Source organism: Diadema antillarum, unplaced genomic scaffold (genome assembly GCF_040938485.1).
Source record: "Diadema antillarum isolate AM-2024a unplaced genomic scaffold, OU_Dant_1.0 seq00001329_RagTag, whole genome shotgun sequence".
Taxonomy (NCBI): Eukaryota; Metazoa; Echinodermata; class Echinoidea; order Diadematoida; family Diadematidae; genus Diadema; species Diadema antillarum.
In genome coordinates, this window is record NW_027272099.1 from 321600 (window position 1) to 335236 (window position 13637).

Sequence of the window (13637 nt, forward strand, 5' to 3'; positions counted from 1 at the left end):
GGTCTATACTGCGACAAATCTGCAACACTACATTTTAACATGCTGCAACATGTGACACGTTCTGTGGTTATTTTGTGGTAAGCTGTGGTACATGGGTGAGAAACCACATAATCTAGAATTTCACACAGTGACAATTCGGCGGACACAATGTTTCCAAATCACTATGTGACACAATGTGGTTTTTGTGTGGCAAGCGCTGTAGCAACTGTGATTACTATGTGACTTTCAGTGAAGAACCACATAGACTAGAATTCCACACTGTGGCAACCCTGTGGGCACACAAATTTCAAATATTACAGTATGTAACACACTGTGGTCATTATATGGTAAGCTGTAGTAACTGTGTATGACTATGTGAGTTGTATGTGATGAACCACATAGTTTGTAATTTCACACTGTGGCAACACTGTGAACACACTATATTCACACATTTTACACATAGTTAACTATGTGAACACAGTGTGGTAACACTATGAGATTTCTATGAGATTAGCATGTGGTAAGTCACATAGTTTTAAATACACACTGTGCTCTTACGTGAACACATCTTTCCCACAGACTGAAATATGTAGCACACTGTGACTATTATGTGGTAGCTGTGGTAACTGTATACTACTATGTTGCTAGAAGGAGATAAACCACATAGTCCATCGTTTCACACTGTGACATCTCTGTGGAGGCACTATTCCCATAGACTGCAATATATGACACACTGTGGCTATTATGTGGTAACTGCATGTCACCATTATTATGATTAGTATGTTAGTATGTGGTTAACCACATAGTCTGAAAATTCATACTATGACAACTCTATGATCACACCATGCCCACATACTGCAGCATATGACACATTGTGACTATTATGTGGTAAGCTGTGGTATCTGTGTATGACAATTTGAGTTGTATGTGGTGAACCACATAGTTTGTAATTTCATACTGTGCCAACACTGTGAACACATTATATTCACACATTTTGCACATAGTTAACTATGTGAACACAGTGTGGTAACACTGTTCCATAAGGGAAGCTTGTACAGTCGAAAAGCAATGAGTAAAAAAAAAGAAAAAAAAAACTTATTCGATTGTGAATAACAGAGACTCCAACTCCAAGCACCTTCTGATCCGGAGATTCTCCCGCCTGAAACCCCTAGCAAACGGGAGACTCCAACTTCGATGTGCGAGAGGCGCACATCACGAGCGCAAAGCACGATGTTCCTCGGCGGCCGGAGTCCCGCTGTAGGGTTTTATGTGCTCTCTTGTCCCATCTCATGCTTATTTTTCAACATACGATGACACTCAGTAAGAAATCATTTCAAGCGGGAGACACAGAGCCAGGGCGGGAGAAATTAAATCTCAACCGTGAAAACGGGAGATTTTGCGAAAATGGGCTTTCGGCGGGAGAGTCTCTAAAAACATTCTTCGCATCAAATTCTATAATACCCAGAGTGAATGAGCATCTCACGTTTTGTACGACACTTCAGAATCTTATGTCAAATTCAGCGTCAAGAATGGGAGAGTAAAAACATTACTGTCTTCGCATCTGATGTCTCCCTACCCAAAATAGCCGGAATATAATGCAACTGATAATGTTGTCGTTGTTTTGTACGAAGGTATAGATGTTATGATTTTACAGCTTGCACTGCAGTGTCCTCTTCAGTCTCATCGCTATAAACTTGATACATGTAGTACATTTCCGGGATGACATTATCTAGCGGTCGTGTGTAGCTAAATTCTAATTCTTTCTTCTGTGTGTGTGTGTGTGTGTGTGTGTGTGTGTGTGTGTGTGTGTGTGTGTGTGTGTGTGTGTGTGTGTGTGTGTGTGTGTGTGTGTGCATGTATAATGTGATTGACGTGATACTAGTTATGTTCATGCTATCGGAAGTCATCGTAAAATTCAACTCTTTGAAATTGTTTTAGTTAGAAGCTTCGTGACTGCTTCTGAGCTTTATCATAAAGAAGGCCTCTATATGGCTATAGAAGAGGATTACTCTGCACTGAAGGAGAACATGAATACTTGAATGACAGTTTCACGTTCTGAACTTTTCTTCTGGTAAAAAGGAGCTTCGCTCTTCTGCTATACATAATAATGCTAGCCAACTGTACAATACTCCGCCTCATTTCATAAACCAGCAATCAAAACATGCTACACTTTGGTAGCTGATGAAAATAAGATGGACACTGAAACCTGTAAATACCCCTAAACAAATTTGCGTGTCGCTGTGTTTACTGTTCAATCAAAAAGTTGCCCCTCCCTCGGAATATCTTTTTTCTTACACCTTTGTTTCTCTCTTGAAATACATTTCATATCGATACGATAGTGCAATGAGATACTTTAAACATTGCCTTACTTGCATGGAAATGCAATGAAAATAACGGAACATGGTAGTGTGATCTGTGGCTGTTTTAATGTTGAATACTATATGTTACGGCTTCTCTCTTTGTGATTTCTTTGTGTGATTAATTTGATATCGATCGTGCTGCACTCGCGGTGCGGAAGTTGTCGTATCCTTGGTGATAAATGGAGAGTTCGGTCTGTTCTGTGTCAACCTGTTTTCATAGCAAATGCATGTTCATCTCCTTTTAAGGCTTGTCAAAAACTGCAATGAGTCAAGGATCAGTCAGTGGCAATTTCGTAATTTCAACCTGAGGGCAGCAGATACTATACGACAGGATATGAAAAGGAAGTTATGGGCGGATGGTGTATTGTGGTATTTGTTTAGTTGTTTGGTAAACACTTGTTGCATTTTTGGCAGGTATCAACCCGCTTCCTACGAGATTATCAAATTCCCAAAGACTGCCCACCAGGTTTCATTGTGCGAAAGGTCAAAATTTAGACGCAGTTTAACACTATTCGACTAAAGACTCCTAAAACGCATTAGGCATGCAGGTATAGATTAATTCCCAGCGAAATGTTCAAATGTCATAAGACGCTAGACATGGCCCACCAAGTTTCAGGGGGCAAAATGTTATAAGATTAAAGACTGCCAAACTGTATTAAGCAGGTACTAACTGGTTCCCAACGAAATAATGCAATTCTCAAAGATTCTAACAGAGAGGGCCCGCCAGGTTTCAGTGGGCAATAGGTTCATATGCAGACACAAATTAGAATTGTGTTGGCTGTACGATAAAAGACTCCCGGACTGCATTCAGCAGATATTACCCCATTCCCTACGAGGATATCCAAGTCTCGATTTTCCCGTGCAAGACACATATTGAGGGGGCTTAATTAAAAAATGGTAAGATTTCGCTGACTGAGCTGTATAATGATATTCAAATAGCGGGGAAAAAAAACCCCTACAAAAACACTGTATGGGCGACGATTTACACCTGAAACTCAAGATGCTCTCATCAAGATATTCATAAATGAATGTTAGAAAACGAATATACTTATATGAAAAAAAAAATGGTTTACAGAAATACCGACCGATGATTGGTCATTGCAACCACGTGACTAATGCAGCAAGGTTCGAAGTCGTTTTAATGCCTGGAGTGACGTCAAGTCAGGTAATGATATGATTCGAAAATTTGACTGGCCTCCGACGGGGATGCACTGATAAGATGTGTTCACACACACACACACACACACACACACACACACACACACACACACACACACACACACACACACACACACACACACACACACACACACACACGATATATATATATATATATATATATATATATATATATATATATATATATATATCATATATTATAATGAAACAAATATTACCTTGTCTGTCATTGCCATGTAATGTACTTCTATCTATAGTGACTACCTTGGGAGTTATGTATCCCCCCTCGAGACCTCTTGGGGAAACAAAGTCAATTGTCATAATACACCTATAAAAAGGCAATAATTACTTGTATAATAACATATTCGTTCCCGAATGGTATATATCACTGTTTACGAGGTAAAAGGATAGTACGGTATTCAAATTTGATTGCCCGGAGATTTTCTCTCTTTCGAGGCACTTTTATGATTTTCTATTGTATTGTATTGTATTGTATTCTATTCTATTTTTTTCTTTGAGCAGTGGATTCAAAGTTTTGCGTGTGGGATAGGTATAGTTTTGTTGTATTCTTTTATGTGCAAGGCACTTCTTTGGAGTAAAAAGTATATAAATATATTGTTAATTTACATACTGTAGTTTTAGAGTATTTGATTTGAAATTTGGTACATGTTATTATTACAGTGGTTGGGGTGCATGTATGTTAAGTATATGAATATACGTGTATACACAACTGTAAGTATATTTGTATCTCTTCATATTCTAAATCAGTTGATTTTATTTTCAGTTGTAATCATTAATGCTAATCACTTTTTGATGGAATATTGTATTTTGAAAGAGAATCTTATTTGTAGTATATGAATGAGGCTCATTTTTGTCCCCGCCGAACGAGTTCGAGCAGGGGACTATGAAACGGGCTCCGTACGTGTGTGTGTGTCCGTGTGTCCGTCTGTCCGTCTGTCCGTCCCTGCGTCCGTGTGTGATCAAAATGTTCAAAATGCTACTCCTTCGCCATTTCTAACCCGATTTTGATTCTGTTTGCTTTATATGATAGCACTACATGGGAGCTTTGAAACTTCTATACAGAATTTCAGTTGTGACCTTTGACCTTGATTTTTGACCTATATTGTACATTTTGCTACAAAATGCTACTCCTTCGCCATTTGTAACCCGATTTCAATTCCGTTTGCTTTAAGTGATGGCACTAGGTGAGGGCTTCAAAACTTCTACACAGAATTTTGACCTTTGACTTCTTTGACCTGTGACCTTGATTTTTGACCTGTATTGTACATTTTGCTATCAAATGCTACTCCTTCGCCATTTCTAACCCGATTTCGATTCCGTTTGCTTTATGTGATGGCACTAGGTGAGGGCTTCAAAACTTCTACACAGAATTTTGACCTTTGACTTCTTTGACCTTTGACCTTGATTTTTGACCTATATTGTACATTGGCTACAAAATGCTACTCCTTCGCCATTTCTAACCCGATTTCGATTCCGTTTGCTTTATGTGATGGCACTAGGTGAGGGCTTCAAAACTTCTACATAGAATTTTGACCTTTGACTTCTTTGACCTTTGACCTTGATCTTTTTACCTATATTGTACATTTTGCTACTAAATGCTACTTCCGGCGGGGACATATATTACGCACCGCGTAATTTCTACTTTTCCTTGTTTTGAATAATTATTGTATTGTATTGTATTGTATTGTATTGTATTGTATAAAATTGTCTCGCTTGTACATTTACATTAAGGAGACGCAATTCAGCTTCTGGGCTGATAAGTACTTTCCTTTTGATGAAATAAACCAATATCTATCTATCTATCTATCTGTCATTATTATTACTTATTCATGACATGAATAAGTACATCATAATGACAGATAGATAGATTTATAAATATTACACATTGTGTAATATTTATAAATGTAACGATGTTTCATGTAATCATTCATTCGTTTCTCAATATTTCTTTCACAATTTATTGATTTGTTTTTCCAGCATTCTATGTCCGAGGTTTTACAAGGTTTTTATGTGTTCCTCTCGTAAATGTTAGTGAAGTTGGGACTTCGATACATATCTACGCTTTATATTTTTTTCTTCAGCCATTTCGTCTTTTCATATTATGCTTTTAACTAATAAGAAGAAGATAAGTTGAAGTCGTGACATTAGTGAAATTTTCTTTTTGCACGTCCACCGAATGTAATTCAAGGAGATGTAGGCATTGTGCGATAACTGTAAAATTACGTCATGTTATTAGGCCTACTACACGGCCATTAGCTAAGTGTTATGATTTTATTGAATACTTTGGAAATGTTTTTATAGAGAACAAAGAATGAGGAAAACTACTCGAAGTAAGGCATTATAGCGGGAAACTATCGGCCTACTCACTACAAATCATCAATAGTTCTGAGGTCATGCAGATAAAAAGGGATATGCAAAATATCTGAGTAATCTCTAAGTTTTTGCCAACACAAATAAGACAAATACACCTCCCCCCCCCCACACACACGGACACACACAAACCAAAATGACACCGCGACGTCCGATTATTGTATTATTTGGGAAATTCAGGATTCTACACCTGAAAACAATGAGTTATCAAAATGCTACTCGACGTGACATCGACGAAATGAAGGACATGCCCACGTACATTGTTATCCCACAAGTTGGCCTCCATATTTTGGCCTGCAGAACACTCCGGGGCTTCGATCATGATCAGCAAGGTTCGTGTTTTGATGCTCACGTACCGCTCTGTTCTGGAGGCGCTCTGTCTCCTCGCTGAAACAAACGCATGCACAAACCATTATCCTTTGTCATAGGCTCAAGAAGTACATAGTCACAGTCATACATTTCAAAATGCCATCGGTCCGGTACTAAGCTTCGGCTCTCTTTACTCACGACTGTCAATGCAGACAACAGTGTAAATATGACTTGTGTAAAAATCAAGGGCTACCCCGATGTAGTTGCACAAGATGAAGTACGAAAAAGTGAACTCGTGAGGCATACATATCCCATAAATATCAAAAGGTGAATTATTTGGCGTTTGATTTAGGTGGGAAATTATACTGGGAACAATTTTATCTCATGTTACAAAATTTAAAAAAAAATGTTTCTTTTCCAATTCACAGCGCAAAAAAAAGTGCACAAACAACAGACAAACAAACAAAGAAAATGAATGAGATGGGGAAATATTTCCAGATGCGGATCTAGTTTTCTACTAAGGGCCGGGAAGGGGGGGGGGGGGGCAGTGACGGTACAAAACAAACAAATAAACAAATAAACAAATAAGAAAACAAACACAAAAGAGAACTCAGGGGTCTCGAGTTAACCGGAGTATCGCAAGTTTGGAGCCCCCAGATGGGGACTGGTGCCCATTTGCAGAGATATTCTATAACCCTGGTGATCAAATCCCTGCTAAATATGGTAAACTTATGCATTTTCAAGAAGATGTAAATATAAAGATTGGCCTCAATTTGGTCTCCCTTTTCCCCCCCCCCCCCCCCCCCTCCCCGGGCTCATCCATCCCATCTATTTGAACAAATTGAGATCCTATCCCCCTAAGGATGGATGCTATACCTGCCAAGTTTCGTGCAAAATGGACCATGGGATTTCAAGAAAAAGATAAAAATGCACAACCTAGGCCCCAATTCGGACCCCTCCCATCCCCTCCATTGGGTACCAAGGGGACGCCTCTCGATCCGCCATGAACAAACTTGAAAATAAAGTCATCACTACCTCATAGTATTAACTTAGCTAAATCACTTCTGGTTCTAAGAAAAAGACTTTCAAAAGATTCCTTAATTTTCGGGGGTTTGGGACCCCTGGGTCCTCAGTTGGGGGCATGGTGCCCATTTGAACAAACTAAGATCTTATATATCTCCCTAGGGATGCTACCTGCCAAATATGGTAAAAATCCGTCATGGGGTTTTTCAAGAAGAAGATAGAAATGTAAAAAGTTAAAACACGACGGATGACGACGCACGACGCACGACACACGACGCACGACGCACGACGCACGACGGACGCCGGACGAAGAATCATAGCATTAGCTCACTTGGAGCCGCCACCGATTTTTTTTTGCTTCGTTTGTACACATACACAGTAAGCACACAGTCGCGTACAGAGGCTTTTACAACACCTCAAATATTTTAGGAACCCCCCCCCCCCACACACACACACTCACGCACTCACGGTAACATAACCACAAATATTCACACATTCATATGGTTAATTTTGCGAATATCAGTTCGTCGCGTGGCCATATCCAGAATATTATGGCATGAACAAATTATTTTTAATGATAAAGCATTTGTCTCATCTTAAAAAAAAACGATATAAGTGATTGCTTACTGTATGTTGTTTTGTCATTTTGTTCCATTCATTCATTCATTCATTCATTCATTCATTCATTCATTCATTCATCAGTCTACAGCTGATTATATTGGACTCCACTTGCGTTTCATTACAAGACGTAATTATTCGCTGTTTTTGCATGACAAGACTTTCTTACAAAATAACAGGAAGTAACAATCGAAAACGGGAACCTTTATATGATTTTTCTCTGTTCTACACGACGGTGCTGTTTCATTTGCTATCTATCCTTTCTTATGTCTGTCTTTGTTTTAGATAGAAACAGTCAGATGCATGAACTGCTCAAACATTCAATCAATATGTCAAAATTTCAATTTGTCTAAAAAACTTGAATGGAACCAGCATTGTATCGGGGAAAAATTGTCAGTTATATTCTCTCTCTCTCTCTTTTAATCACTCCTCAGCTCTTTGAAAGGAAAGTTGTAATTGAGCATTAGGAAGAGATAAAGCACACTGTCTTTCCTCGGACGCTATACCAACTTGCATCAAACAAATGAAATTGAAGAAAACGAAACTTGTTTCTTACAAACATTGTGTGGTTATTTTTATTTCATCTGTTTACAAAGCAAACTGTGAGTCGTGAGTACATCCATTACATTTAGAACATCAACAAACAAACAATACGAACATCAACATCACAACACATAACAATTGCATGAATTTTTAAATGCGAAGAGACTTTTATATCATTTAATCTAGTTTTCTACTTGAAGACTGTTATGGCTGTCTAGTTTTAGGTCACTAAAAGATCACGTGGATCTTGGCACTGACTATGATCAAATGTATCAGAATTATTTTGTTAAATTGGAAAATATCTGCAACAAACGGCTAAAAATCCTTGGCCCCCGATTTAGTGTCATATCAAAAAATTTACATACAAAATTCAGACTCTGACGTTAATCTTTTGTCGATACACATCATTTTTTTTCTTTTCTTTTTTTGATGATACAATTTCTCTTTAAAAAAAAATTGTAAAGTACAAAGACCAGCAGTAGCATTCATTTCACTTTCAAAATTCATATTTTCATTTCCTTTTTTTTTTCCAAATGAAAGCAAAGCAATCATGATACAAGCATGCCAAACACATTTAAATAGCATTGAGGATGATACGCTTAGAAAAAAAAAGAAATCATTGATAAAAACATGCCTACATTCTAATTTAAATATCTTTGGCTTACATGATAGCATCATAACACACAGATCAAATGATACAAAATTCATGCTAAAAAGAAACATCTCAAATCGATTGATCAGTTTTGAACACACTTCTGGAATTCTTTGTTTTGTTTGTTTGTTTGTTTTTTTTGTTTCCCCCGACTCCTTTTGGCATCAAAGAATAAGAACCATCAGACAGAAACACACACCAAGTAAGGGAGAGACTTTTATGTACATTACATTCCTATGATTGGAAAATAAGATTTTGTCAGTCACTTGATTGATAAAATTTTGGTAAATAATAAACATTAGCGACATCATAATTTCATGTTTTTGTTCACATGCCAAATAAGTACAGCTGTAATTCTTGACAAAGAATATTGTAAAGATCATTCAGCTCAATAGTAGGTTTCTACACTACAAAAATACACAGATATATCTCAATCCACTTGCCCATTTCATTCTTTCACAAGAAAGGTATCTTACAGAAAAGTGATCTGAGCTGATCATTCTCATACCCCCTGGCACCTTCCACCTTATCGGTCCCAGTTTATATATCGGTACGTACTGCAGTGATAATTTGTTGATAAAACAAACAAAACAAAACAAAACAAAACAAAACAAAACAACAAAACACCAAACTGGTCATTTCTGAAGATTGCATTTTATAAATCATCTATGAAGAGCAGACGGGGCCAGTATGATCTCTGTACCAGGCCTTAAATTTCATTGGCAGAGACTCCAACCCCAAGCACCTTCTGATCTGGAGATTCTCCCGCCTGAAACCCCTAGCAAACGGGAGACTCCAAGTTTATGTGTGCGAAAGCGCAAAGTTCCTAGGGTTATAGATGCTCTCTGGTGCTATCTAAGGCTTATTTTTGCAACATACAATAGCAATAAGTAAGAAATCCTTTCCAACGGGAGACATTGAGCCAGGGCGGGAGAAATTAAATCTCAAACGGGAGAACGGGAGATTTTGCAAAAAATGGGTTTTCGGCGGGAGATCTCCTGTCTAAAACGGGAGAGTTGGAGTCTCTGCATTGGTCACAACAACAGATTAAGCCGCAGCCAATCAACCATCAGGATTGCATTTCTTCCTTAGATACACAGCAATCTCTCCTGTTGCTGGGGGTAAATTTTGTATGAAAGTGAACCTGGGACCTTGCTTGATTAAAACATGGGCTATCATTGTAAACCAACAATGGGAGCAATTGAAATGTTCCTATCTGATGCCTTCTGTTATGTTGATTTTTATAGAAGTGTTAAATAAACCTCAACCAATCAATCAAACCTTGTAGCAAGAGTGACATGATGCTATGGAGGACTCTGCAACTGTTTTTTCTTGTATTAAAATTTGTTTGTTGCCGATGTTTTTCTACAAATGGTGTCATTAAACAAAATAACTCTTGCAAAAAAGAGTGGTGGAATCCTTGGAAGTGCTGTTCTTGTCCACACAGTGAGAGTGGACAGTTCTCGTTTCCTGGCGAGCAGTATCCTTGGCACACTCCCATCACATGAGCAAACTGGACAACTTAACCCACACTGCTACATGTCAGGGACAAGTGGCATAATAGGAGATCGCGCAATGGTACAAAGAACATCTGTATCACTTCACTAAAACCCGCTGCCATCCCCACGCAAACCCTTTATCACATGATCACGGCTCAAGTTCAAGGACACCTAACAGTTCTCACCTCAACAGTGCGGATACTGTACACCTAATAACTGACTTGTGGGTGTCACACAATAAGATTTTGGTGCTATTGACATACAGACTTTGTACAAAGTGGGCAGTCCTACAAAAACCTGATTTTCCCCTATTACATATTGAACACAATGAAAGCAAGCTACATCAGTTTCCAAACTTTGCAATTTGATGAAAGGCTTTTAACAGAAGTGTTTACTCTAATCAAAATTTTGGCCTGAATATTCCTTTACAAACCTCAGCATTGAAAACCAGAGAAAGCCACCACAAATGAAAAAAGAAAGAAAGAGTTGAATAGAATGCCCATGAAAGAGAGTGTTCAATATTTCCTTTTTTTAAAGGGAAAAAAACAACAACAACCTGTCTTTTAACTATTTTGTCAAAACTCACACTATTAGCAAAATGAAAATGAAAATTGATTTCTTCCTTCCTTGAAGATTATGAATACTCAGGTCTGGTCATTCTATTTGTCTACATCTACATTCAACTGTACCACATTATCTGATGACTTCTTGCACAGTTTCAATGCTACCCTAAGTCAAGGACAATGTCCAATGGTGTTGACAATATTTATATTACAGATAGAAAGAGACTTGCAGTCATCACAAACGCTGCTCCAGCTAAGTTGAAACATCCACATACAAACTGAACTTTCATACAGGTTTGCAATACCAGAAACCTACAGAAGCCACGATAATCAACTCAACCGGTCATACTCGCAGTACATCAGAGCATAGAATCAGAATAAATTACACACAAGCCATTTATTCCTTTGTACAGGTGGCTAAACTCAAGTTGATTTACTGATGCGTGAAAGACACATAAATTCAAATGATACTGCTAGACTTTTTGCGATGTTGCTTCATCACATTACGCACAAACAACAGCAGAAAACATCTATGGCAAACAATCATCATCTGGCAGTTTAATAACTTCCCAGTAGCTGTCGAAGTATCTAATCTAAAGGAAGCAGGCAACATAGAGCTATATTTGGCAGTGTACACATTCAACTGTTCTGAATTAAACTACAGTTGAATCTACCAAGTCATAAGGCTCAGTGAATCTTTCTAGGCATCTTCTGAATATCTATGGTCAGCAGTTTCAATCATGTTTAAAAATTTGGTGAACATTTTGTATAATGTGAAAGTCATTCCAGATGGAGGGAGGAAAGAATCTTTCGTGACTTATGAGAGAGTACCCACATGAGGAAGTGCACTCTCAATGCTTGAAGGTACAAATGTCGATTGTGTGTCTTATAAAAATACTCCACTGTGTCCGTTTTTACACCCTCTGCCGATGAGGGCAAATGTGCTACTATTTGTTTGGAATTTTTTGTGTGCTTCTTGTGACAGATGACACACAGCGCAGTGATACTAAACATTATGGGTGACGTGAGTGATTAGATCCTTCACTAGTGCATTTTTTAAATGAAATCATCTGTGTATGTACAGTGCCGAAGGGGGATGATGGCCTGAAAACACAAACAAAAACATGAACAACAACAAACACAAAGAAAAAGTGGAAGGTTCTTTAAAAAGAAAAAAACAAACAATTACATTTGGAGCAACAATAACCAACCTATATTCTGATTAGTTTGTGATATTTCCCTTACCCTATTCCCCATCAGCATCTACTCAACCCTATAAGTACAAATAACAACTATAGAATGTGCTGTCATGCGGCTGGTATATCTCAGCAGAAAACGTTTCTGCTGCATCAATCTGCTGCATTATTGCAAATGTTTGGTCAATACCTTCACTTCAACTTTGCTAGCAGCAGCGACTGTCCTGTGCAAATTTGTGGGTGCTGTCTTCACATACACTTTATTTGATCACTGTCAATGGAAGATGCACACTGAACCATCCATTCCTGACAGATACAGTACTTCATTTATTTGCCTCTTTCGGTGCAAAGTGTACACGCCTCACTGCAGTTGGACCCAAAATTTGATTTCACAAAGATTAACTGACAATCCATCTGAACAAATCCTCCTCTCCCTTTAGCAGATTCCATGAAATATCATTCACAGTGCAGTGAAGTCTCATTATATATTAGGGTAATCAACATCTGAGGAAGTTGGTGTCTTTGACGGAACTACATTTTTGGATTCTGGGAAGAATGAAGAATAAAAAAAAAAAGTCCTGCATGCGGACAGAGAGAAAGGTAAATACTGATGGAATTCACGAGTGAGTGACACAAGGTTTGCCTGAAAGCGTGAAATGTGACTAACAGTCAATCAAGTCACAATTTTAAATTAACATTACTTTTGTCTACATCCATTCAACTGATCATCACCCCCCCCCCCTCAAAAAAAAAAAAATGAAATGCTTGACTGTATACTGTATCATGATTACTTGCACATGTGGTGATTTCACAAATTAAAAGACATACAGACTGCAAGCTCGCAGAAGTAACTGAGCTCATGAAATCAAGAAATGGGGAACAGTTTAAAATTAAAGCAGAAAACAATGACAGTCTATCTGCAAAGACTACTCATTCAAATTCATTACAATGTCTACTCTTTTTTGTTTTTGTTTTTTCAAAATATATTAATGTAACTATCAGTACATAGGTGTGCTTTTTGGTCTCTGAGCCTAAAAGAGATCGTATAGTTTTGGTTGAGACCTAATTTCCAAGTTTCTAACATTTTTTGGTGAGATAATGAGAAACCTCTTATGAAAGAGCATGTAATTCCATGAGGAATTCAACATTTATTTGATGAAAATTGGTTTTGAAATGGCTGAGATATCCAAAACAGAGTGATTCTAATAGAGTGTGGGGCCCACCTTTTATTACGATTGCTCTGTTTTACTTTGTTTTTTAATGTTTCAGTCATTCCAGACCCGATTTTCATCAAATAAACTTTGATTCCTCTTAAAATGGTATGC